Source organism: Cuculus canorus, chromosome 6, assembly GCF_017976375.1.
Source record: "Cuculus canorus isolate bCucCan1 chromosome 6, bCucCan1.pri, whole genome shotgun sequence".
NCBI lineage: Eukaryota > Metazoa > Chordata > Aves > Cuculiformes > Cuculidae > Cuculus > Cuculus canorus.
This window is the reverse complement of record NC_071406.1, coordinates 37,290,051-37,315,248: the sequence shown is the minus strand read 5'-3', so window position 1 is coordinate 37,315,248 and position 25,198 is coordinate 37,290,051. Positions and strand designations below refer to the sequence as shown.

At 47.4% G+C, this 25,198-nt stretch overlaps 1 protein-coding gene across 45 annotated transcripts in view; it reads right to left on the bottom strand.

Annotated features, from left to right (window-relative positions):
- The window catches only part of MAP2 (microtubule associated protein 2), a 211,735-nt gene that overhangs the window by 112,618 nt on the left and 73,919 nt on the right, over nucleotides 1-25,198 (bottom strand). For 31 of the 45 annotated variants that reach the window (XM_054069489.1, XM_054069512.1, XM_054069508.1 and 28 more), the window contains exon 3: nucleotides 14,309-14,374. The exons of 2 other annotated variants lie outside the window; for them this stretch is intronic. The gene's annotated coding sequence lies outside the window, so the exon portion shown is untranslated. 12 more of the 45 variants (XM_054069495.1, XM_054069506.1, XM_054069494.1 and 9 more) reach the window with 7 other exon arrangements.

Here is a 25,198-nt window from a genome sequence, read left to right as displayed (position 1 = left end):
GAATGGCAATTGCAAGCCAACACAAGTCAAAGCTCTACCAGCTCAACATGAGCGAAGAACTAGAAGGTGAATTTTAGCAGTTAATATTAAACAACGAATTGTCCCATCCTGCCAACATCATTAATGTCACTTTTCAGCATAATGAGAGCCTCTGGCAAGAGACTCTGTGGTGACAATTTCAATTAACTTTTCTCATCTCTATCTCGCAGGTCACCTGTTAAAAAACGCATGTTTATTCTGTCTTCTCAGAACAAGACTGACTGCAGTGGAGGTGAAGTGCCCCTCCAAGTCAGGTAGGTCAGGCAGTCTCAGCTCCACATCACTATGTGCTGTGCAATTTGCTGTTTAAGACTCCATCCTCCACGGCTTCTGGGTCGAGCTGCCCCATGCCCTGTGGACAGGCTGCCTCTCCTTCCACAGCAGCGACAGGGAATCCAATGACCCACTGTTTCAGAATATGGTCTCAGCAAAAACCTCCCCCTGCAAGAGCAGCCCTTCAGCCTCTCACGCCAGTATCCACGAGCCCAGTGCACTCCCTGCACAGGTTAAAGCAGCTCCTTAGAGGCCCAATGCCAAACCCACCAAAGCCGATACAAGTCTTTACTTTGGTTCCAGCAGGCATTGAACCAAGTTCTGTTGAAAGAGAATAGAGTGGGGAGGCCCTGGCCCAGGCTGCCCAGAGCAGTAGTGGCTGCCCCATCCCTGGAGGTGTTCAAGGCCAGGTTGGATGGGGCTTGGAGCCCCTGATCCAGTGGGAGGTGTCCCTGCCCATGGCAGGGGTGGAATTGGATGGGTTTTAGGGTCCCTTCCAACCCAAACCATTCTATGATTCTCTGATAGCACCATACACTTCCCACAAGATATGCACAAGGAAGAGGGGGAGAATCCATTTTAATCAAATCCAGTGCTTCCATGACCTTAAGGAAAAAGTAGTCAAAAGGATGACTGTTATATCAGGAGAACCTAGGACCTAAGGAGTGATTTCAGGAATCCATTACAAGCTGATTTCACAGCAGTGGTGCACAGTGCAAGAACAGCCACCAGCTGAAAAGATCCAGGGGCAATATGGGGTACGTCCTCAGAGAAACGCGGTGTTTATCCCTGTGGACATCACCTCCAGTCCCCATCACTCTCTCCCACGGAGGAAGCTCTCTCACAAAATGGAGCTTGCATTTCAAGGCTGAGACCACACAGACCATCGTACTGGCATCATACAATGCCAAACAAAAGGTCTCACCTTTGGCCCTAATAAAAAGCTTTACATACGATGATTTTTAGAGTGTTCAAATGTCCACTTTTGGTGTTTTAAATATCAGAGAGAAAGCACTCACCATTTCTGCCTACACAAGCGCTCGTAGGCGAGTGCCCTCCCAAGCTGCACACTGCAGCGGTTTGCTTGCTCCAAAACCAAAGCCCTGTCACTAGGCTCCTTCTGATCCCCACCCACGGCACGTTCTCACAGTGATGCCTTCAACCTGCGACTCCCCTGGGAGGACTCCAACCCTTCTGCAAGACCTAGGTCCAATCTTGGCAAGCGACTGACCTTGTCATTCTAGTTTCAAACCAACACAGGGCACATACAGGCTTTAGAGAGCTACAGAAATGCATATATTTTAGGTATCTCGTAACTTCCAGATATGTTTTGCTATGAAGGTTTGAGGTTTATCCACATATTTTCTAAGTAAGAAAGCCAAGCCATGTACTCAGGTGCAAAGCCTGGAATTAAATGACTCGTCCCAAGTTACAGAGCAGTCAGCGAAGTACGTAGGAGAAAACTGCCCTCATGCAAACAACTCTGTGTAAAAGCATTTAGAGAACTCTCTATGCATCTAGAGAACGCTCAAGTTCCGTAGAGCTGCCCCATCACATAAGCAACTTAAAAGTTTGTGGATTGTTCCTTTCCCTCCCTCCTCCTCCTCTCCCCCTCCTAGAAACTGCAACTGATACCAGGCAAACAGAACGAAATCGCTGCGGCTTGCAGGGATCACCAGTTACACGACTGGAGCCCATAAAGACAAAAAAACCAGACCTGAAACACTAAAGTGAGGAAAACCCTAAAGGCAAGACAACCCAAACAATAGCTGGCAAACAAAATTGCTGCTGGACAAACTCCAAGCTTCTGTATCTGCAGGAGCCCCAGAGATGTGGCATTAGGCTCCCACAGAAGCACTGGGATTGGAAGTGCTGCAAGCCCTGGGGCCACATCTTCCCTACCAGGACCTTTCACATGGACACTACAATGTACTGGAAGGTGGAAAAGAAATACCTGAAGGCGTTTATTACCCTCAATCCATTTTTTTACCCTCTAAGGTTAGAAACTGTTTCATTGCTTTGAACTTAAAAATCACAACCAGTGAAGCGTACTTAGTAACCAGGAATAAATTTCCATCCGTGCAGTTGTGTTGTGTCTCGGTGTCCCCACATTGGCTTCTCAACTCAAAAAATGTTTTATTCAGTGTGCCTAACCATCTACAATTACTCACATTTGCTTTTACAATGGTTTGCCTGCTTCGTAGTTGCTCCTTGAGTGCGACTGCAGCAGTCCCAGTCCTTCCTCCTCTCATCCCAAACAGCAGAGGTGGTTGGACAGGAGGAACAAAGGTTCACTTTCTACAAATGGTCATGTGCTGCAGGACAATACCAAAGCCACACAGGTGGCCAGTCTCAACAGGAATTCAACACAGAAAAGGAACATCTTCCCCTCCCTCCTCCGTCCCCCTTCTTTTCAGTCACTTGTTTTTTTTTCATGACACGCGAGTTCCGCAGGTAGTTGCAGCCTCTCCAGCAGCCACCATCCTGTAAGGAACCCCAGCATGCTGCAGAGGTGACCAGGAGCCCCAAAAGGAAATACGTTCCTGGTCGCTGTTCAGCTTGCTGATATGCCCACTCCCACCACCACCGAGTGCACAGCCCAGGAACAGCACTCTGTAACCACCTCACCATCTCATACTGATTCATGCAGTGCTTATTGGGACACTTCAAACCTTTTGTGGAAGCTCCAGAGGTCTCTATGGGGCAAAGACAGCAAACTGGCACAAAGAGACCAACACTAACAGAAAAGACGATAAAATGCAATTGTTTTTTAACCCCTCATGCACCGCCACCTCTCAACTTTCACACCTGGTGAAGGAAGCACCTGTAATCCTGCTGCACTTCACATGCTGGAGGACTGACCCCTCTCCACAAGCCTCTGAGCACAGAAAGCTCTACAGGATTTTGCTCCAGAGCTCAGACACTGCTCAATTCTCAGTTCACAGATGCGCAATGACAGGTGACAGGCTGTGGTGAGCGCCCAAGGACAATCCAAGTATCTCCTCTCTCTGCAAAACCACAGGGCTAACCCTGCTTGCTCAACACAGCAACAGAGGACCATGAACTTGGGCTTATCCCCTGCCTGGGAATGACAAACACCTTCTGGAATCTCCCAGAATATTCCTGTTTGCTTGCACTTACTAAAATTCTCACAACTTGAACCAGTTGCCGAAGGGAAGAATTTCACTCGGCCCCCTCAATGTTTGCAGCCCTTTATAAAGGCTTCATTGCTGATGCAGAGAACACTTGGACATAACAGATCCATTAAACACAAACTGTGGACCGGCTCCCATTGCACTCGCCCGTGGTGCTGCAGCCGCTGCGTGGAGCTGGTGTTGGGCTGGGGCCAGAGATGCGAAGCCCTCAGCCTGCTCAGCGCTGCCATGCAGACAGCTCAGCCCCCGGCTTATCAGCCAGCATCACCTCCCGACAGCAGGTAAGCAGCGGGACGCGGATACGAGCTGGCACAGCAAGAAGCGTCTACAACACGCTACACGCTTGCATTACTGTTAGCCCACATTAAAACTCCTTCAAACCTCTCAACTCTAGATAGCAAAATTTTTACAGCGTTCCCTGAAGCACACTGCATGTCCAACCCTTGTTCTTCTCCAAACCTTGCATTTATTTCCCTTCTAATATATTACATCATAAAATGTGTTTTGGCTTTCAATGCTTAATGCTCCAGCTATTGTTTATTTGGCTACTGCCTTCTGTTTAAGGCAAAGTGCCCTACTAAAGCGCAGTGATTAATCAAGATGATAAATGCTGTGGTAAGGCCCCTGCCATCAATCACATTTCTTGCGCAGAAAGCCGCTTCTGCCAAAAGGGGAGGGAAAAAGGCTCATTTACACTATTGTGGCAAGATTATTTCCTGTTAAGAGAAATGGCAGCTCCTTTATCCCGCAGTGAATGCAGACTGACCGGCAGTTTGGAGACCTAGCAAGATATGGTGAGAGATAACAATAAAGCGAAGTTATCCTGTGTGAAGGAGGACAGATGGCAGCCACACAATAGCCATCAAGTCTATTTAGACAGATAAGCAGCCTTCCTTTGCCCAGCCCAGCTCCAGACATGTGCTGACTCAAAGATCGTCTCCCGTCGCACGGAGCCCTCTAACCTGAAGCAGCTGCAGGGGTCACAGTTCATCATTCCATGCTGTCATTTACAAACTTGCCCATTCTCTCCATCAAACACAAAATAAGCAAAGCTCGGGACAGATGCTCCTGCCCAGCAGTGATAAGTGACGCCTCTGTGTCATGCCAACACGTGTGCCGGACCCTGGGACACAGCAGCTCCGCTGCTGAGTTGGAAATGTGTCAGCCAGCCTGGAGAGCCTGGCACTATGGGATCTGTGAGCCTCAGCACAGACAAGCTGCCAAAGACGGCAGAGGGCTGCACAGGGGACACCATCTCAGCTCAGAGGTGCAGGCTGTCCCCAGGCAGGCCTTCTGCACGGACAGAGAGAACCAGTGATGGTCATAGGGGAAAGGAACAGAACCGCCAGTGCCAGCTGGGGGGGCCGGAGCAGGCAGGCTGCAGCGAATTCTGAATGACATGGATCTGTGAGAAACTTAATTCCACTAAAGCAGCCAAGGGCTGGGAGCCAAGGCCAATTCCTGCTGTGGGGTGTGTTTTAGCATAAGGTAAAGGTGCTGATGAGCCTGAGAAACCAGGAGCCAGAGCCAAGTGGAAAAGCCAGAGGGGAGGCATCGGGGTGCTGGCCAAACGGACCATCTTAGCAAGTTTCCGTGAAGGCTGTCGGGCCCTTCCCCAACAGGCGCTGCAAGGCTGGAGCTTTTAATATTGCAAGGATTATTGCAATCCACGGGCTTAACCTTCCTAGAGCAAACCTGCAGGGAGACAGAGAGCCACTGCCCGTCTGCAGTGAGGAGGTCCAGCAGACGCAAGCAGCAGCTCCAGCTTCTTGCAGGGGCCAAGGGCCACCACTTCCCACCTGGCTGACACCCCGCACTCCTTCATCTTCGCACACGTCCGTCTTGTGCTGATCTCTGTGAGCAGAATTGCTGGGAAATCAGAACGCTCTGGGTTCAGTTCTCACAAACACGCACAGCTGTAAATCCTCAAAAGCCTTTTTAAGCTCTGTCACCACATATGACTTTCTTCCTCATGACATAATTTATTATACAACTATTTCTTTCCCTTGTTTTAAGAGGAAAGGGGCACGGAAGTGCATTAGCACCGTAACATGGATTGGATCCAAAGGTGAGAGCGTTTTTTGGCCAAATGGATGGGAGCAGTTTGGGTCTCCTGTTCCTTTTAGTGAGCTATGCAAACAGAACTACAGGTGGAGAGGAGAGGCTCCCACCTGGGACCCCCTGCCCCGCAAGCCCCGCCTGGGGCTTTCCAAGGCAACACACCATTCCACAGATGCAGGATTAGGCCCAGTAAGACTGTTGTTTACGTTATTTTATCCATTTTACTTCAGTAATGGTATTTCAAATCAACCAAATAACCCTGACCAGATAGCAACAAATCTCTCCCTTTTGACGGTTATACAAAGCTAAAAACATGAATTATGTCTCAAACACTGGGGTTTTTTTGATAAATAGAGTGACGTTCTCAGTGAGTGAAAGAAGTTATGCTCCTTTTTTTCCCCTAATGTTATGGATTTAAAGACTACTATTCTGTATTATATATGATTACATTCACATATATACACGGGCCAAATTCATATCTGGTTACAGAAGAACCTGATTTGTTCCAGGAATCAGTTTGTCTGCAGCGCTTTATTCCAACAGACCTCACACGAATAAAATACTTGTAACTCCAGCACTCCCTCACTGATATTAGGAAGGAGAGTTTGTTTTGCTATTTTCCGTGCCCCTTTGGATACGGCAGAAAGGCATTTCATGGGTCAAGGCACTGTTATTACAAGAGCTCCTCATAATAGAGTGAGCTCTGGAAAACAAATGCAAACATGAACCAAACGGAAGCGAACATGTAGGCACAGATGCCATGATTTGATCGTATCCCCTCCCTTATGCCTCACTGCTTTTCTCCATTTCTAATAACAGGTTAGTATTTTACAGGGAAAATCACACATGTTTTGCAGAGCTGACACCATGGCTGACTGCTTCTGCTGGCTCTGCTGGGCACCTTCACAGATTAAGAACAAAAAATGAGTGTTGGGTTGCACAGCCGAGAAGTATTTTGTAGCACGGAGGTGATGGTATCAAATCGCAACCCAAAAGGTAAGTGAGATGGCTCCAGTGCTCAAGATGTCTCTGGAACACGACCACAAACACCCGCCAAGGTGCCTACAAAAGACATCGCAACAGCCCTGGGCCTCCGCCAGCCCTGGTTTCAACATGGGCAGCAGAAGGCGGAGGTGTTGTCCCCCCTGGTCCCCCTACAATTGGGACAGGAGGGAAACAACAAGACAGTCTTGCTGGCACCTCTCTTCAATGGCACCAGAAGAGCTGTCCCGGCTCAGGCCTCACTCCGGAGTGCTGCACCATCTGTAGCAAGAGGCACAAAGCTAAATAAACTCAACACACTGCACCTCCTGCAAAAATATATGAGTGATGAACGACAGGGCAGAAAAAAAGGCAGGGTCTAAGCATTATTGGATCTGTATATGTCACTCTCTGGGTGAAACCATTACAGGACAAGAACACTGAAAACAACAGGATTCCACTGTAATAACAATACGGTTGCTCAAAACCTCTTGACAGTCCTTTCTAGCCAGCGCCACACTGTACTAAAAGATTACTGATGACCCTGCTCTGACACTCTCCTCCCTTGGCAGTGCAGGCACGCGGCATGCTAAGATGCGCCACAGTTCGGAACAACACCCCACCTCCTTGTGTCACACAGCCACACAGAACTGCTCTCCTTTCTTTTTTATATTCAATTATTCTTTAGTGAGATCTCTCCGGGAGTTACTCCTGGTTTGTATGTTGTTTGCAAGCCACATGGATGCGTTATGTGTACCATGGGGGATGGTTTCCATCCCTTCTGTTCTATAATTAATCACTAAAGCACTCAAGTTTCCTGCTTCTGAGTAACGCACACATTGGTATTTGAAGTTTTCACGCACGCGGGCTAGTTATACAATTGTAAAACTACTTTTAGCAGTTGTAGACATCAGTCTTGAATTCATCTTTTCATAATTACTGCTGCTTGCTGAAATGGACACTAAATACAACTGCCCTAAAAATAAGCACGTTCATTTAAATACTAAAGAGCTTTTTGTGTCTCTCGCAGGCCAGGTCGCTGCAGTGAGCAACGCTGTCCTTGTCCAACAGCTGCCGTTACCAGTTCTGCTCTTCTCCTCATTCATTACCCAACACCAGCACTACACATAATAGCACCAATTCTTATTTTAATGATTATTAATATGCTCAGTCGTATTGCAGCAGCAGTTTGTGGCAATGTTCCTCCTAGGTACCGCACATCCATCCAAGGAGAAAGGAAGCTCCTGCTCAGGGGGGCATCAGCAGCACTTCCAAGCCCAGTGAGCCCACAGCTCCAGACAAATGTCTGTGGATCCCAGTGGGATTTGAAGAGATGGAGACCCTTTTAGTACATGCACAGGACTATGTGGTGAGAGGGGATCACAGAGTTTTATATCTCAGATTTCTGTCTTCTCTGAGGGCATTCAGCACAATGCTGAGCATCCTATTTTGTTTAATTTGTTTCTATAACTTCTATCTTATCATGACTATGAAAAAGAAATATTATCAGTGCAATCTTGACTCATTCTTTGGCATCTGATGTTCCTTTAGTTTTACCATGATGTTTCTAAACCCAAGAAAAGATTACTCAACTGTTGTCTTGTCCTTTGGAGATGCTGAGCACACAGTGTAGGAGCCACACGCTGGCTCCAGCAGAGCATGTGTTATTAGCGAGGCGCTCACTGCACAGTACCATCAGCTGCGCTTTGTTTTGCTTAAAAATGAAGCCGGTGTGTTTCAAATTCCCTATAAGCTTTAGAAAGACACAAAATGAGCAGTCAGACTACACAACGTTGCCAGGAAGTCACCAGAGCAGTATGTCATGGGGCCAGGATCTACCTTCCCTGGCCAGGATGACACCCGCTGTGGCCGCAGGGTAAGGCCTGGCTACACAGACCTGCTGGCAAACGCTTCAAATGCAGCCATAACTCAGCCCTGATTTAACACCGAGCAATCCATACAGGTATCAGACATCCTGAACCATTACAGACTTGGTTTACACTGCATTAAGCCAATGTGGAGAACCCCAACACCAATCCATCAGCCAGGCCATCACAACCACATTGAGAAACGCTGAGAAGGGGGATGGATTGATGCAAAGAAATCCACCCTTAAACAGATTGCAGTTAACCTGCTGTGCCCACAGAAATCCTAGAGCAGGCAGCTCTGTCCTAAATTATTAAACGTCACAGGGTTTGTCCCTTCTCTGACCCCAGCCAGAGACCACTTCAGGTGGAATGAGACTGCAGACTGGGGTTTTACACCTTCTCTTTCAGACAAAAATGAAAGCAAGCTGGAGCTACCAGGGAGGTTGCTCCCTGGTGTGCTCAGGACTGGATATGAGGAGAGAAGGGCGCAGCAGTGCTGAATCCCAGCCAGGGCAGCCTGGTTTCCAGGGCTAGAGTGTCCAAAGGCAGAACCTGATCCAACTCCAGACCCTACAGCCCTGTGTTTGCCACTCCTGCTGTCCTTTCTCCACCAGAGCTCGGTCTTAAATATTTAAAAAAATAGTAGGGGAACTTGGAAAATCTACACCGGCAAGAGAGGCTTCTCCCTCTGTGAAACTCCAGATCAACTCCATTGACATCGTGTTGGGAATGATCAGCACAGAAACTTCTACTGCTCTTCCCGACACTTGGAGGCTATAAAATGCTGTTTCAGGAAAGCAGCAGGCACCGGTTCCTGCACTGCAGCCAGAGAGGTACGTGTGGGGCTGAGAGCACGTGTGAATGGGCAAGTGAACGCTGCTCCTTCAGCAGCAGAACTGGGTGCCTTCCCCAGCCCAGCACTGTTTCCTCCCTGCTATCTGACCTGGGCAGCGGACTGTCCTGTCCCCAGAGCCGTCACACGCACCCTTCTCTCCCCAACCAAACTCAGCGCTACGGATTCCACGCTAAGAAGAAGTTTTTTGGTATTTAATGCTACAATGCTGAGCAGTACAGCGGTCCTTTGGGAAGCAGCTTCGGAACCATGGACACACACACAAGTGGACAATACTTGGAGTTTTATACCGACACTTAACCACACAGCTCTGGTCTCTCCCCCACTGCTCCCTATTCCTGTGGGAACACCCATGAACCTCTTCCCTTTGATGACAAAGGGGCTAAGGAAAGGCACTTTCTTAAATGTGACTCATTTTCTTTTAGCCAATTAGGGCATCCATTTGCATTTTTAAGAGCAAATATACACACTAAGTAAGAAAAAGAAAAGATGAACTCAATTTACTAACCACACATACTGAAAAAGCACCTTATCACAGGAACCAGGATGACTCAGAAAACAAATGTAAATAGCTTCTGTGATTTAGCACCGACTGACACCCAATGTATTAAAATAAATTGCCCATGATTTCTCACAAGCTCCATGCTAATGCACTCCATAAAACGCCAGTGAAAATGCAGCAGTGCATAACTATCTCGAGGCTTCACTTGGTGGCAAATAATACAATGAATTGAATTGTCCCCTGACTGGGATAGGGAAAAGAATTTAATCTGCATCTCCAGCCTTTCAGGGAATGTTCCAGGTGCAAAGCGTGAGTCAGCAGCGCTGTTGCTGTAAAGGCTTTCTTCTAGCATGCTACCTGCCACAGAGCCTCCTCTGCCTTTCCCAGCCTTAGCGTACCAGCTGTGTCTACCGGGAAACAGCACATTCTCCATGCAAGGGACAGGTGAATCCATCATCAGTTATGCATTATCACGTTAAAAGTCATCACAGATCTGTATGACCACAATATGATGCTACAGAGCAGCACTACACAGGAAGAAAGACTTAAGCTGATGGGTGAAGGTGGGACAAATCAAGTCTTTTACTCAATGTTTTCTAAGCTTTTTTATCAGTACCGCTACTGCAGCAACACCTTTGTTACTGCAGCCAAGAAAAAAGCCACCATACCCAGCCTCATGATCCAATTTTGTACATATGCAGTGTCCTCTACCCAAGGATCTCAATAGTTTTGCAAAGCTGAAGAATGCTCCTTCTGAGGAATACATTGGCATTCCTTTGCATGTTTTACAGACAAAAAAAGAAGGAAGAGAAGGATTACAAACCTTCAGGAATGCCCTAGCAGCTTTTAAAGCGCTTCCCGGAGACCACAGGCCTGCATCCCATCGGCTCCTCGTCCAGCTCAGGCCATGGCAGCCGAGCTGCTGCCCCAGCTCCTCCTCCGCGAGGATCTCTGCACTTTGATGGTTATTTTCTCGACAGGTTACACAAGGTCTTTCCTAAAGTTACTAAAGCAAACTTCTGCTGTCTGACTGCCCCTAACTCTTCGTATTTAAGTACAGCCTGACAGAGGGTGAAGGACAGGAAGGTATTTTCTTCCTAGAAATGAAAGCCAAAGCTGAAATGAGTCCTTTCTTCCCTCAAATGAAGAGAGCACTGACACAATCTCACCACCTGCTGCCTCTGACCTTCCAGGCAGGCAGTACACACACGCGATGGTCAGTCAGCCCACTACAAAGGTAACAAAAGGTGTGGTACAGGACGAGAGGACCCAAGATGTAAACCCATAGGAAAACAACTTCCATAAGGACCGCGATATATCAGCTCTGGTATTACCCACAGAAATCAGTTTTACATGGATTATGTTCTACCCAGCTCCTAACTGTTGAGTCCATTGACCAATTCTAGCCTGCTCTGATGCAGAAGCAATGATAACTGTCTTCCTACAAATCACAGGAAAGCAGAAGTCCAAGTAGAAAAGATAGAAGCTGCGAGTGACCCCTCCCAATGTCCCAGCTGAAAGGAAACCCTTTACATAGGATCCTTACTTGCCGCTGAATAATTTGCCCAGGAAACAGCTTTTCTACTTGGTAAAACAGCCCAAAAATCTTCACTGAGAATTCTTAATCAAGCACAAGACAAATTAAGAGGGAAGTCAGCACCATCAATACCAATGCTCAAAGAAATACTTATTTCATGTAACCACAGGACAAGACAACGTTAACACTGGTGATCCAAATCTAACCCCAGTAAACAAAGTGAGGACGCTGAGACCGAGCCCAGAAGAGCTGTAAAGCAACCCCTCCCTTACCTCCATCGCACGTGCTGAGAGAGCCGTCTAACAAGCGCAGTTAAAACAGAGACGCTGATCTCGAGACAGAGGCAGACAGGGGCCCAGGCTCGCTCCGGCTGCTGCTCCCCGCGGATGAACCGACACGCGTTGCTGCCCAACACCTCTGGCGCATTTGGCCACCCTGCCGTTGGTTTAAACGATGGCAAGTGCCAAACATCGCGTCATTCTGGGTGCGTGCCCTGGAGCCCACAAGCCGGCAGCCAGCACACCTCACTGCATGCCCTGGCTTCCCTTGCCTTTTTGTGTTAGCTAACAAACTGCTTTTCTTTTGAAAAGCCAAGCCATCTTATGACACCCCTGTGGCCGCAGGATTTTAACATCCTGTCAATCCAGTATAAATTTTCCTCTTCCGGCATATGCGCCCCTTACCTCTGCTTCAAGAAAATGATATTGCTTGAAATCATTTTCCTTTTTGCCAGCATAACATCGCATTTTCTTCTTTGCAGTCAGAAGGAATGATTTGTAATATGAATCCTAAAAACACGTATCAAAGGAGGAGGTTAAAATGACCGATAAATCAGAGATGGAAGAAATGTAGATGTATTGTTTATTTTTAAAAACCCAGAATCACCTCACCAGCTCCAATTTATTAGCAAATAGGTGACAACCTTTCTTTGTTTTTAGGAGACCACAGAGGACTGATAAGATGCTGTGCACAGGAGATAGGAGACGTTTCCATAGGAGATGAAAACCGTTCATGTGAAGGGCTCACACTGTCAACAAATTTGCTTCATTATCCACTGCTACTGTAAAATCGAGGCAGTTCTACTCAGCTGCTGACAATGCCATCACTGCTTTGTGAGAGATCCTTCCTTTCCCCTTCTCCAACGCTGCAGCAAACCCTTGGATTTTGACATCGAGCCCAGCCAGCAGCGTTAGTCCTTGAGACAGAGTTTGCAAAACATTAATGAAATCAGTATGAGACTGCAGCTTGGCTCACTGCCCTTGGATAATGGAAGTGAAATTAAAAGTAAAGGGACGAGAAGAGACTTGCTCAGCGCTAAAAACAGATCACTGAATGCATTCTTTTCTAGAACTAAAGCATTTTATACACTATTTACTTCATGTTTTTCTATTTCAATGAGTCTAGTGATAAGTGATAGCGGGAGGGAACAGTATGAAAAGCAGCTAAGAAAAACTGACAAGTGAAGCATTCCTTTGAGGAACTGAATTTAGTCAGGAAAACCTCTGAAGTAAGAAGCCTTCCGCCAAAGACAGCGAAAAACACAAAGGCCAAGAGAACAGAAAGAGGTATCGAAGAGGAAAACCAGGAATAGAATTGTATGGAAGAAAACCAGGAGAGAGAATATTCCTGCAGGAAGCAGCATCTATCGCTCAGCCCTAGCACTGACTCCACTGAAACAGATTATTCATCACATTTTGAGGGCTGCGTTGCCACCAGCAGTGGCCCACATCACACAGCCCTGCCAGTGCTGGTGCTCTGGTGTGGGGCTCCTGCCTTGCAGGGGACCAGATGGCTATTTCGTGAGAGCAGCCTTGCTCACTGAGTTATCATCACTCCTGATTTACCCAGCCTAGAGACGTAATAGCCCTTCCTGAAGAACTCCTCACCTTTTTCCTAGTTTTCTACAGGCATCCTGGCTCTCCAGTCTGCAGCCACACCTGGGTTTTGACTGCTGCCCTGAAATCACACACACTCCCTCCAGATCTAAATGCAGAGTTAAGGCACATGGATCACCTGCAGGACACCTGGGAGGAACACCCCATGATAAAGCCTGGTTTGGAAGGTACTGGGAGAGAGCTGGCACCTGAGAAGTGAACGCAAGATGGATATCCCTTTTCCTCTCTCCAGCAAGGGAGAAGGAGCCAGTTTTCATTCCTGCTTGGATTTTTCTGGTTTTTTTTTTAAGCACCCGGTCCTGACTGCACATCAATGAGATCTGCATTCCTGAACTACCTGACATCTGAAAGTCCAACACAAAAAAAGTTGCTTAATGTCTTTCATTCTTCAAGGTTTTATCTCACCATTTCCTTTATGGCATCAAGGGGTTAAAGCAATCAAAGCCAAAAGGTACGAGGGGGAAGAGCAATGACACCGTCAAAAACCTCCAGTCTGCTTGTTCCATTGTGATCCGCAGAGATAATCCTGACATGCCAGCACTATGTTGAGAAGGCATCAGAAGGATGCCCTACTGGCACTGCGCACTCTGCCAGGCTACCGAAACGCCCTGCAGAAACCCCAGGCTGAGGTACACAAGGGTTTGAGCAGCACTGAATGGGTTAAAAGAAGTTTCCCTCCTCCCCAAAGCAATACAGCATGAAGCCACCACTATGGTTTCTGTCCATGCAGTGATGGATGCTACCTGCTCTGAGCAAGACGGGGAGTTTAACCCTGTTCCTGCCGATGCTACAATCAACGTGAAGACGACCCCACATCCTATAGGGCTGAAGGCAGCTCTGCACTCTCACTATCCCGACGACCCAAGACAACAGACAAGCTGTATCTCACCCTGCCGGAGCAGCAGCCCAAAGCACTAATTAAACGGCTAGAGCATCCACACACCCATCAGAAATAACTTCACAGTGCCTGCCAGAACAATCTAAAAACGTACGGAAAGCTGCAACCCCCCGTACTTGGACAAAATGCAGAGTAACAACTATTGTTTAAACCAAAAAAGCCCACCCCGACAAAGAACAGCCGGCACCCTGCACCCCATTCATTCCCACATTCTCAAAATGCCATTCAAACCCAGAGGTCTCCTACCTTCCTGATCGATGAACAAGCAGATTCCGATGGGTGCGTCACAACCAAGGCTAGATACTGCAGAATCTGCTAAGAGAAAACAAAGGTGCGTGGGGGGGAAGCTGAAAATATGTGATTTTTACTGAAAAACAGTTTTCAGCAATGAGAAAAGTTTCCTTGCTATTACACAAAGACATGCAACACCACAGCTCTACAAGCATAAACACAGCTCTACAAGGATGAAGGTGTGTGTGCACAGAATATACATTATCTATGCACCAAATACATTTACAAACAGAACCACAGGAGTTTATTACCTATACATTTCAATTCATCCAGCGTGCACCGCTACAGAATTTAATCTACAGCAGAGTAAATCCAAAAAGCTACTGCACAAAGGTAGAACTCTTCTGAATCCTTAGCAAGCAAACAAAGCTGACATTTTTAAAAGAGAATTATTACCAGCTCATACGCTGTCGTACTACAAAAGCCTATCCTTAAATAACTGCTGCATAATCATTCTCCTGGCGTGCTGCTATCCATCGGCTCGCTGCCGATCTCCAGCCAGACGCAGTCTGCGAGCCACCAGCTTGGATCTACCATGTGTACGTCAGGAAAAGGAAAACTGCAAATTAGAAGTCGTCCCCGCAGTGGTGAAAAAGAAAAGAGGGTGAGTGGGAGAGGAAGAGGGAGTTCACTGGCCACAGAAATTTCGAGAACGATGACAAACCAGCCGGCTCCGCCATCATTCACTTACAATAGGATGCTGCACCTCGCGGCTTCTGAAGCCGTTTGTCAAAGGGTTGTTGGCATCAAACGCCTGACAGGCATTTTAATTGCATCCAACCAAGTGTGTCCCCAGGAACCGGGCCTTTCATCCCATGAATATCATCAACCGGTTCCTTTTGTGCCACTGCCAGACACACACAGAGGCACACACTGCACACAGGCAGCGGCGCACCCCGTCTCCACCGCGATGCTGATCCCAATCCGAAACAGGTTTTACAGACAGTACACGCTGAAAAGGAGGTCTTGAGGGATTTAGCATTTTCTGCATTAGGGATTAAGAGGGCGATTTGCTCTCCCCCTTTATTCTCCTACCCAGTGCTTCTGTTCACAGATCGGGACCAGCCCAGCACTCAGTTATTCACACCAAGGGGAAATAAACCCAGGAAAAGGCAGAACGGATGGGACCCTGCAGGAGAACACAACGGAGGAACAGGGCTCACCGTCCAGCTCAGCTCCCAGTGAGGTGCTGTGATGGGGCCAGGTTCACCGCCACAGCTGGGCCACAGCGCCTGCCCCGATCTCACCTCCCTGTTCCAAGGCTTTCTCCAGAGAAACGTTAATCCCAGTAGAATATGGGACCTGCTAATTGGGAAGCCACCCAGCATGCTGGGAGGAGACGTGGCACAACTGGGAGGGGGTAGCAAAGGGTTAGAGGAGGATAGTGGCAGTTTTAAAGAGAGAGAAAGTTGAAAGATTAACTGGTTTCTTTTTGAGCTTTGTACGTTTGCGATGAAACAGCATAAGCAGCAAAGGTTCCATCAAGAGAAACCAATGAGCCCAACCACACCCTTAAGGGCCGAAGATAAGCTTCGACACCCCTGCAGGTGGGACATGCACGCCAACCTGATCCACTTCCCAACAGCACGGTGGCGCTTTTCAGTCCCCATGACAGAAAAGCTCTTCAGAGAAAAGGGCATCAACAGGACAAGGAAATGTGTCCTTGCCATAAGGTTTGGGAAAGGTCCAACAAACCCCTCTCACCTTTGAAAGGGACAAGGGGCTTGCAGGGAGGCGCAGCAAATCTCCCGTGGATTTCCAGGGCTTCTCCCCCAAAGCTTTGTGGATAGTGGGCTGCAAAGGGAATCAATTCCTTCCTTCCCCCACAACCATGACAAGGTGACTTTTCACACATCTATCAAACTTTGCATCAACAGGAAGTTCCACCCTCATTGCTACAAACAGATGCCATCAACTTAAAAGCGTCTTTCCCGTTTTCCAGTTTCTCCCCACTCTCTAAATCACCCCAGCCGCAAGCAGAAGGAGGCAAGGGAGGAAGGTAGTCACCAAAGACAGCCTGTACAGAGCAAGGATGACGGTGGAGCAGGTAGTGCACCATGGCAAAAAGGCCTCCAGAAGGAATGGAAAAAAGGAGCAAGAGCCGCACTAGCGCAATTCTTAGACCTTTCCTCTGAGAAAGCCTCCTGTGACTCATTGGAAGGGGTTCCTGCTGCTGCCAAACCTCCCACTGCAGAGCTCATCCCCTGCAGAAACCAAGGAAACTCTAATCCTGCCCTCGACTTCCTCAGCTTCACCATTTAACAGTTGGTGCTTGTTCACAGCATTGCTACCATCCCTCCCTCTCCTTCTATAGCTCTCCTCCTCCAGCCACCCTTTCCCCAAAGCAACAAAGAACTCTGGGAGGTTCCAAAACCAGAGCCATGGAGTTGGACGAGGGGACCTCATGAAGACTGTCCTGTGATTTCTCTCGGCTGTTCCTGAGGGACCTCGTGTGGTTCACAAGGCACTGATACATATTGCCAGGGTGTGCCCTACGCACTGGAGTCCACAGCTGGACCTTCAACCAGCATTCCAAACCACCTTCACTCTGCCCATGCAAGCATTTCCAGGGATCCCACCTGCCAAACAGTCCATGGCAAATGGTTTTATCATAAGATACTGCAAATAGGAGACAATAACAAGTCTCTTTCATCTGCTCCACAGTATGACATTTCACTGTCCTGTAAAACCACTTCTGACCAGACACAAGGCCCAGGAGGAGACAGGGATGACGAGGCTAATCCAGGTGTTGCTGGAACGCAGACAGCACTCAGCCATGTCTGGGATTTAACCCCACCTTTTCCTGGCTCAGCCAGCAAAGTAGGATCAGCCACAAAGCACTTGTAAAATTCACGTACCCCGGCACAGGAAAACAGGAACACTTGTGAGGAAAGAGAAAATATAACATTAATAAGTTGACAGGTAAATGTTCAGGAGGTGTTTAAATGATGAACTCGTGCTATGTAGCGTACGCTTTCAGCACTGTACCCTTCAAAGAGGAACAAAGATGCTTGCAGTCCCTGTAAAGGAGGTGGAGAGACTGTGGCTGAAGCCTGGTCTAAACTCTAAATATCTTGCATGTTGAGGCATGGTTTTCTCTTCAATTTTGACATTCATGCCAGACCTGGTTTCAGTGCACCTGGTTTCTTACTGTACTGCAGGAGAGCATAGAAAATCCAGCTGCCTACTGGGTCCCTCTGTGCAAGGTGCTGGGCAAAACAGAAGACAGCTTCTACTGTAACAGAGTACTTGGAGGAGCCAAAACACAAAGGGAATAGTGATAGCATTCTCCTCATTTACAGGATAATGAAAAAAAGAGCAATTACGGGGCATAGGCTCAAGGTCACACACAACCTCTGTTGCCAAACTAAGCTCGAAGACCCTCTCAGAAACTCAGCCTAAGATCTTTCCACCTAAACCATCGCCAAAATCCTGCAACCAGCCTTTACCAAAGGACTTGGGGGCTGGTTGCTTCTTTTTTAGCAAAGACTGGGTGAACGTTTTATGCAAAGCCTAAAATAGCCTCCCATATCATCAGTGATGTAGACTAAGAGGAATAAGTCTACTGAACGGAAACTGCACCACTCTGGTAAAAATAGCCCTGGAAGAGGGAATTTTCTTTTATTCGCTACTGTCTTACCACTCACAGCAGTGCTGGGGATGGCTGCCTGCTGGAGAGGATGCGAGGAGATGGATGCTTCACCAGGCTCTGTAAATACTGCCTGTCCTCCTGCAGCAGCAATAAACACCAGACTATCCTATTATAGCAGCCATTTGAGGGACAGCCTTGCTTTTCTATTTTTTTCCTCCTTGAGGGGTGAAAAACAGAATAGAAGGGTGGTCATTAATTCTGGAAAGGCACACGCAGCAGAGCACACGGGCTCTTTCACCAGGGCTGCACGGTGAGAAGGCTGAGGCTGGAGCTGTCTGTATCTCTATGGTTACTGATAACGGTGAGGATGAAGAGTGGGGAGGAGTTTGGAAAAGCTGCACATTGAGTTAGCAGCTTCTGTGGGTAACAGGGTGCAGAGGATTTCAAGGCGGGTTAGAAAGTTTCAGGATGCGGGGGGAGCTGGTGTTGTTTTTTTTTCTCCCTGCCAAAGAACAAATGTGCAAGAGCTGATCCACCCACCTCACATCCAGCCCAACCAGAACCTTTCCAACTGTGCTATTTCCTTTACACCAGCGGCAGCCGGAGCTTGGTATCCACAGCAGAGTTCAGCACCTTCACAGGACCTACCTGTCCTCGCTCCCCGGCTACCAATACAGCAGATACTGGTGACACTGCCCTTTCCCAGCATCCCGCCACACCAAGTATCACGTCAGATCTCAGGCACCCAGTAACCCACCAGCTGACACAACACGGGCTTCTGTGCGGCACGGTTACACAAATGAGCCTTCAAAACCAAAGCAAATTTTGTCCACTCTTTCCCCTATCTCAGTTTATTTGTTTCAAGCCTGTCAGACGCATATTTTCAGGCATGATCTCTCTTTTGTAAGTCCAAGCTGACTCTCCTCAACTAAATAATAGACATGAAGAACACCTAGAAAGAGATTTCCTATTTCCATCTTGCTCTGTGCCAACATGTCACCAAAATCAAGCTGGAAAATGTAGGGTATTCCAGTCCTCCTTGGCCTGCTTCTCAGAACAACCAATACTGCATAGAACTCTTGAAGCTACCGGATAAACGTATTCTTGGGTTTTCTTAGGAAATCCTTGGTTTCTAGCTTAGAAATCAGTGAGAACAAAAGAATAAGCATGCAGAATTGATGAAAGAGGTTTGCTAGCTTAAAAAAATTATATACATATGTGGTGTAGTTACCACTAACAGCTGCAATGCTTTTCATAACAACCCCATACTAAACCCCCACCTCTGCCCTGGGTACTACACGTGGAAGAGAACAGTCCCATATCACTGCTCATTTCCCATTGCTGCTGGGGTGAAACACCTCAGGCTCAAAAATCCATCCACAGTGGAAAAGCGATGAGTGAGTAGCCACACCCCAAAATCTGCAAGGCAAAAGCAAACCTCTGTCTCGGAGAACCACTGGAACATCACTAAACTCATCTGATGGGTCCCCATCGCACAGCCTGCAAGTGACTTGTCACCAGCACGCCGGGCCCAGTGGTCTCCTCGCTGCCCTTGGAGACAATTCCAGTTTGCAGTCGGTTCCTCCAGCCTGCAACAGCAGAAGTAACTGATAGCATCAACGCTCCCACAGAAACCAACGCATCGCACCTCCGTCTGGACTGTGATGCTCCTGAGAGCAAGCAGTGGTTGGTGCCACCTGGTGCAACCTCAGCTGTGAGCTCAGCGTGGACACAGGAGCACTGGCAGCCTCTGTCTGCTGGGCGTCTGCATGAAACCTGTCCCATCATGTGCATCTGGGAGACATTCAGAGCGTTCCTCCATCCTATCACATGGCTTACGATGACGAAAACACTGCAAACAAATATACAAACCCTATCACTTCTCATCTTTCCTCTCTTCTGCCCTACCAGTGGGGCAATGAATCAAGACAAAAATCCGCTTACAGTAAAACATCACAGCTACTGGGACAGAATTCATCCAAGTGTCAGTCTGAACTTCACTTAACCACGTAACTTAATGTTTTTCCATTGGCTGTTATGTCGTACCTCGTCAGTTATTACTGTGAATTAAAGTTATTTATAACATTTTAAATTACTGAATCATTTATCGAATCAGATTTTGCACGACATGCAATTAAAATACAAACTCTGAGCTGGCATGGTCTTAAACATATATAAAGCGTAATAAATGCAATGTAAAATAGGCATATTTATCTGATTTGTCTAATAATAGGTTTTGGGCAGTATTTCAATTTAAATCCCATTTATATTTAGGACAAAGTGTAAGCAATCATTTAGGTTCTGTTCCGCTCAGTGGGGCGCTGGCACATAGTGAAATGGAGTACTGAGAATCATGGTTTTCCTCTAAATGGGCCGGTATCTGCGAGCCCTTCAGAGAAGAGGTATTTCCTCCATCTCACCATGCTAACAAGTCAACTTAAAAATCAATCTTTTCCCTATCAGCTAAGTTCTGCCTTCCCAAAAGCTGCCACCAGTTCCAGTTGTCTTCTCACAACTCCACACCTTCCTTCCAGAGATGTTTAAAGGAATGGGTTAGCCCTAACGACTCGCTGCTTTTCCTCGACAGCAAAACCAGCCGGAGAGGACTGGGAAGTGCAGCAACATGTAGTAACATGCGGCAGGATTGGTTTGAACAGCTTTGCACTCTGTGGCGCTGTATGTAAGGAAGGCAGCCAGGCAGAAACCCACAGAGGAGCTACCGGCAGCCGAGCCGTGCAGAGGGGAAGCAGCTCCGGCCTCACTCCAAAGGAGACAACAAAAGCTGCTTTATGAGAATACTGCTGACCAGTCGGCCTGACCCACAGGGGCGCAGATGTGACACTGTGCCAGCGTGATGCCAAAGCTCATTCCCTCTTCCCGTGGGCAGCCAGATCCCCAGCACAGAGGTGAGCCTGTCCAAGAGCTGTCCTTCACAGACTGAGGACTTCCAGTAAATCCAATCATAATTAATAGCCACTTCGACCTCTATGATAAAGCCCATCTAAAACCACCAGAAGTCTTTCCTTGACTCTTCTCTTCTCCCAAGCAACAAATGATAGGATGAGAGGAAACTGCTTCAAGTTGTGCCAGGGGAGGTTTAAACTGGATATTGGGAAAGATTTATTTACCAAAAGAGTGGTGAAGCACTACCAGAGACTGCCCAGGGCAGTGGTGGAGTCTCTGTCCCTGGGGGGGTTCAAAAAGCACATAGATGTGGCACTTCGGGATATGGTTTAGTAGGTTGTGTTGATAGCTGGACTGGATGATCTTTGAGTTCTTTTCCAACCTTAACAATGATTCTATGATTCAGCACATTTGGATAAGAACTTGTACTTCACGCACACAGACAACAGCAAGAAGGGCTGGCAACACGAACACTGCACATTACGCATGTCTTCTTCACAGAGGACCTCACTGCAAAGAGCTTCTTAATGGATTTTGACTGTTGCATTCACTGTGAAATGAACACAGCAGATACTGCAGGCTAATTCATTAGCTGCTTGTGATTGATCCTTGTTTTCATCACCATAAAAGCAGATTTCCTGTGGTTAATGTAATGATCCCAACTCCCTCTTTGCTTACACACATCGCAGTTGGCCACCGCTCTGCTGAGCCCACAGCAGTTGCTACATCAACACTAAAACGGGTTTAATGACTGGAGGCTTGGATTGGGTAACTTAAACACAGGTTTCATTCACCCTGGTCTCACAGTGCTGTCCAAGATTATTTTTAAGCTCTTTGTACATGAGAATCACTTCTCTCCTCTCTACCAGGTAGTGCCCCAAGGGTGAAAGGCAGCAGCTGTTTAACAGCACTCAGTTACGCTGCCCACAAGCTTGGGGTATGGAGGGAAGAGTGCCACAACCAATGTGGATCACCAGGGAGACTTTGGGGAGGTGTAATGTGATTAGAGTCAAAGCTGGTTTATCAGAAAGGGATAGAAAACAAGGAAGTCATTAGGCAAAATGGAACTTCAGATAAATGAAGGACCTTGGAACTTATCTGACATACCTCAAGGGAGGTGACCTTTCAGACAAAGTAGCGCTTTGGTCAACGGCATTTTAGATGACAAGCCCGAGCGGCAGCACTGCCTGTATGTCAGGGAACTTTTGCTTCAACAACTGCCACGGGAATTCCTGCTACCGTAAGCCATCCCGACTCTGGTTCACACTGTATTGAGAGGATGGTACTGTTTAGCAGAGGAGTGACCCCACAGTGACACTAGGGCATCACTGAAAATATGATCTGGAATTGAAAGGGGAGAAGGCAGACGGGAGGATGGAGAGAGAAACTACCGGTCTTGGCTCCTCTGCCATCCCACCTACTTTTATTTGGAAGATTTCCATGCAGATTGACAGAAGAAAGCACAGACAGTTCAAAAGGTAAGAGTTTACACTCTGTGCAAGGCTCACAAGATACACAAAACCAGAAAGGAAAGATAGAAACCATAGAATCATATAATGGTTTGGGTTGGAAGGGACCTCAAAGCCCATCCTGTTCCAAGCCCCTGCCACTGGATCAGGTTGCTCCAAGCCTCATCCAACCTGGCCTTCAACACCTCCAGGGATGGGGCTGCCACCACTGCTCTGGGCAGCCTGGGCCAGGGCCTCCCCACCCTCACAGCAAAACATGTAACCCTAAGATCTCATCTCATTCTCCCCTCATGCAGCTCAAAACCGATTCCCCTCATCCTGTCCCTGTACTCCCTGATCAAGAGCCCCTTCTTTAATAACAAACTCTACCGGCACAGAGGAAGAACACGCTAAAGCTGTTTAAGAGCCTGAATGCTCAATTAAATATACAAAATCCAGAGACAAACATCAAGTAACTAAGGGCCAGCAAAAGCACAGGAATAGAATAGAAAAGCTGTGGAATAAGATTAATTACAATTAGCAAGGAATATAAAAGGCAACTGAAAAAGCTTCAATACACTCTGCAAAGCAGAAGGGAAGTCTGGGCTCACCAGAGAGGTGCAGCAAAGGTTTTGCAGAGAACGGCACGATTCGACATACTTAACGTTCACCTCCATTTTTACAGGCAAGCCCAGCAGCGAGCTAATCCTGCACACAATTAAGTTTAAAAAGCAGCAGAACCTCTGGTCATGATAGGAAAGAGCAGCTTCAGAAACACTCAAATGAAGACAGATGGAGCTGAGAATTGTGCGACTCCTCCCTGACTCTGACAGTGTATTTGAGGTTTCAGAACAGATCCCAAAGAAGATCAAACGTTGCACTCCCTCCTGGAAGGGAGCTGTGGGAAATGACAAACCAGCCAGTTAAACCTCATCCTTGCAAAGATTTGGGGCAAAATAAACAAACAAGTAGTTGGCCAGTTGGACAAGAGCACGACCGGAAAAACCCTGCTGGCAATACAGATTGTCAATAACGAATCCCAGCAAATTCATCTAATTCCCTCCTGATTTTGCTTTATAAAAATCTGGTTTTGATCCCCAGCTGGGATGAACTTGTCATTCCCAGGAAAGCATCTTCAAAAGCTGAAATCACTGCGGCAACTGCAGAGCATTACCCACATCTAAACGCAGGAGACCAGGAAAGGAAAGGACTGAACGGCATCTTGAGAGACGAGGCCTCAAAGACACCACCAGACAAACTGGGAGGAAGCAGCGAGCCAGTAGCTTGGCAGGAAAAGGCTCACAGTGGGCACAAAAAGACAAATCATGGTTTTATTTATCCTAATGGGGATGCTGTCCCTAAAACACTGAGATAATTATTCCATTTTCTTTGTCAGTGGTGATGTCTCAGCTGGAGAAGAGCCAACATTTGGGGTTCGCACAGTAAGAAAGATATTGGCAAACCGGGAAGAGGCCAGACAGAAGCAAAAGGGAGAGTTTGAGAAAACATTCTTCTAATCTTTCATCGTAAAACACATGGATTCTGATAGGTCTCTTTAAAGCGCAGAAAACCAAAGAACAAAAAAAATCTTCCAGAGCAAGAAGATAAAGCAAGCAAGCATTCACATACTAGATCAGCAGTGAGGAGGGGAGAGAAAAGAGGAATTCAATGTGCTAATTAAAAGCAAAGATGATTTTTTTTTTGTGAGGTATTTAAAAACCACTGCTACTGAGAAAGGTCATGCTGTTTATTTATCTATTTATATTTATATTTATAAGGAGCACCAAGGGCAGACCCTGGGCAAGCTGGAGTCACAGGACAAAGGGAGACGGCTTTGAATTGGAAGAGGGAAGATTTAGATTAGATGCTAGGAAGAAATTCTTCACACTGATGGTAGGGAGGCCTTGGCCCAGGGTGTCCAGAGCAGTGGTGGCTGCCCCATCCCTGGAGGGGTTCAAGGCCAGGTTGGATGGGGCTTGGAGCCCCTGATCCAGTGGGAGGTCTCCCTGTCCATGGCAGGGGTGGGACTGGATGGGCTTTGAGGCCCCTTCTGACTCAAACCATTCTATGGTTTCTACAACTGTACATCTGGCCACAGACAGGGCAACTGGTACGGCCCCCAGCAAAATCCATCCAGGCCACAGGAATGACTTCCACTGCCTTCTCTCCATCCTTCATCAGGCTTCCCAAGAAGCCAAACCAGAGTCGCTGGAGCAGAGCACGGCACCGTACCAGCATCGCTCCCACTACATGTCTCCCAGTGCACAAGGCAATCATGACAAGTCCTGCAGCTCCTTCAGATGAATCCCACCTACTGCTCCCCTTGCCCCACCACAGTGCCACTGAGATTGTGAGTGAGGGTCTGGGAGCAAAGAGGTCTGTTTGGGGCTGTAACTGGCCACTCCCAAGACTTCCAGCTGGCCCAGATGAAGTTTGTCCACTTGTTAACACCAGAGCAGAGACTCAAGAACACAGATGCTCCTGACATTTACACGAAGGCTCTCTCCCTCTTTTTAACAGGATTCAGAACCAAAATCAGTCCTTGGGGCACAACAGAAAAAATGACCCAAGCAATGATGCAGAACCTGCGAGCGAAAAAACAGGAGAGCAACACTGTTAAAAAAGATGGCAGAAGGAATGAAAAGGAGAGAATAAGTGGAATAACTAATACACATTTGCTCCAAGGTTCTCTCTGCACCAATTGGCAAAAAGAATACAACTGAATCATTAATAATTGAAGGAACTGGAAGACAAAGGCATTTTCAGCCAACATTAGATAAAGGGATGAAAGAGGGCAGTAATGAGAATTCTGACGATGGTATCATTGGGGGGGGGGGCTGGGGAGGAGGGGGTTATATTTAAAAGAAATGGTTCCTTTGTAAAATGAGAGCAAGCATTCTC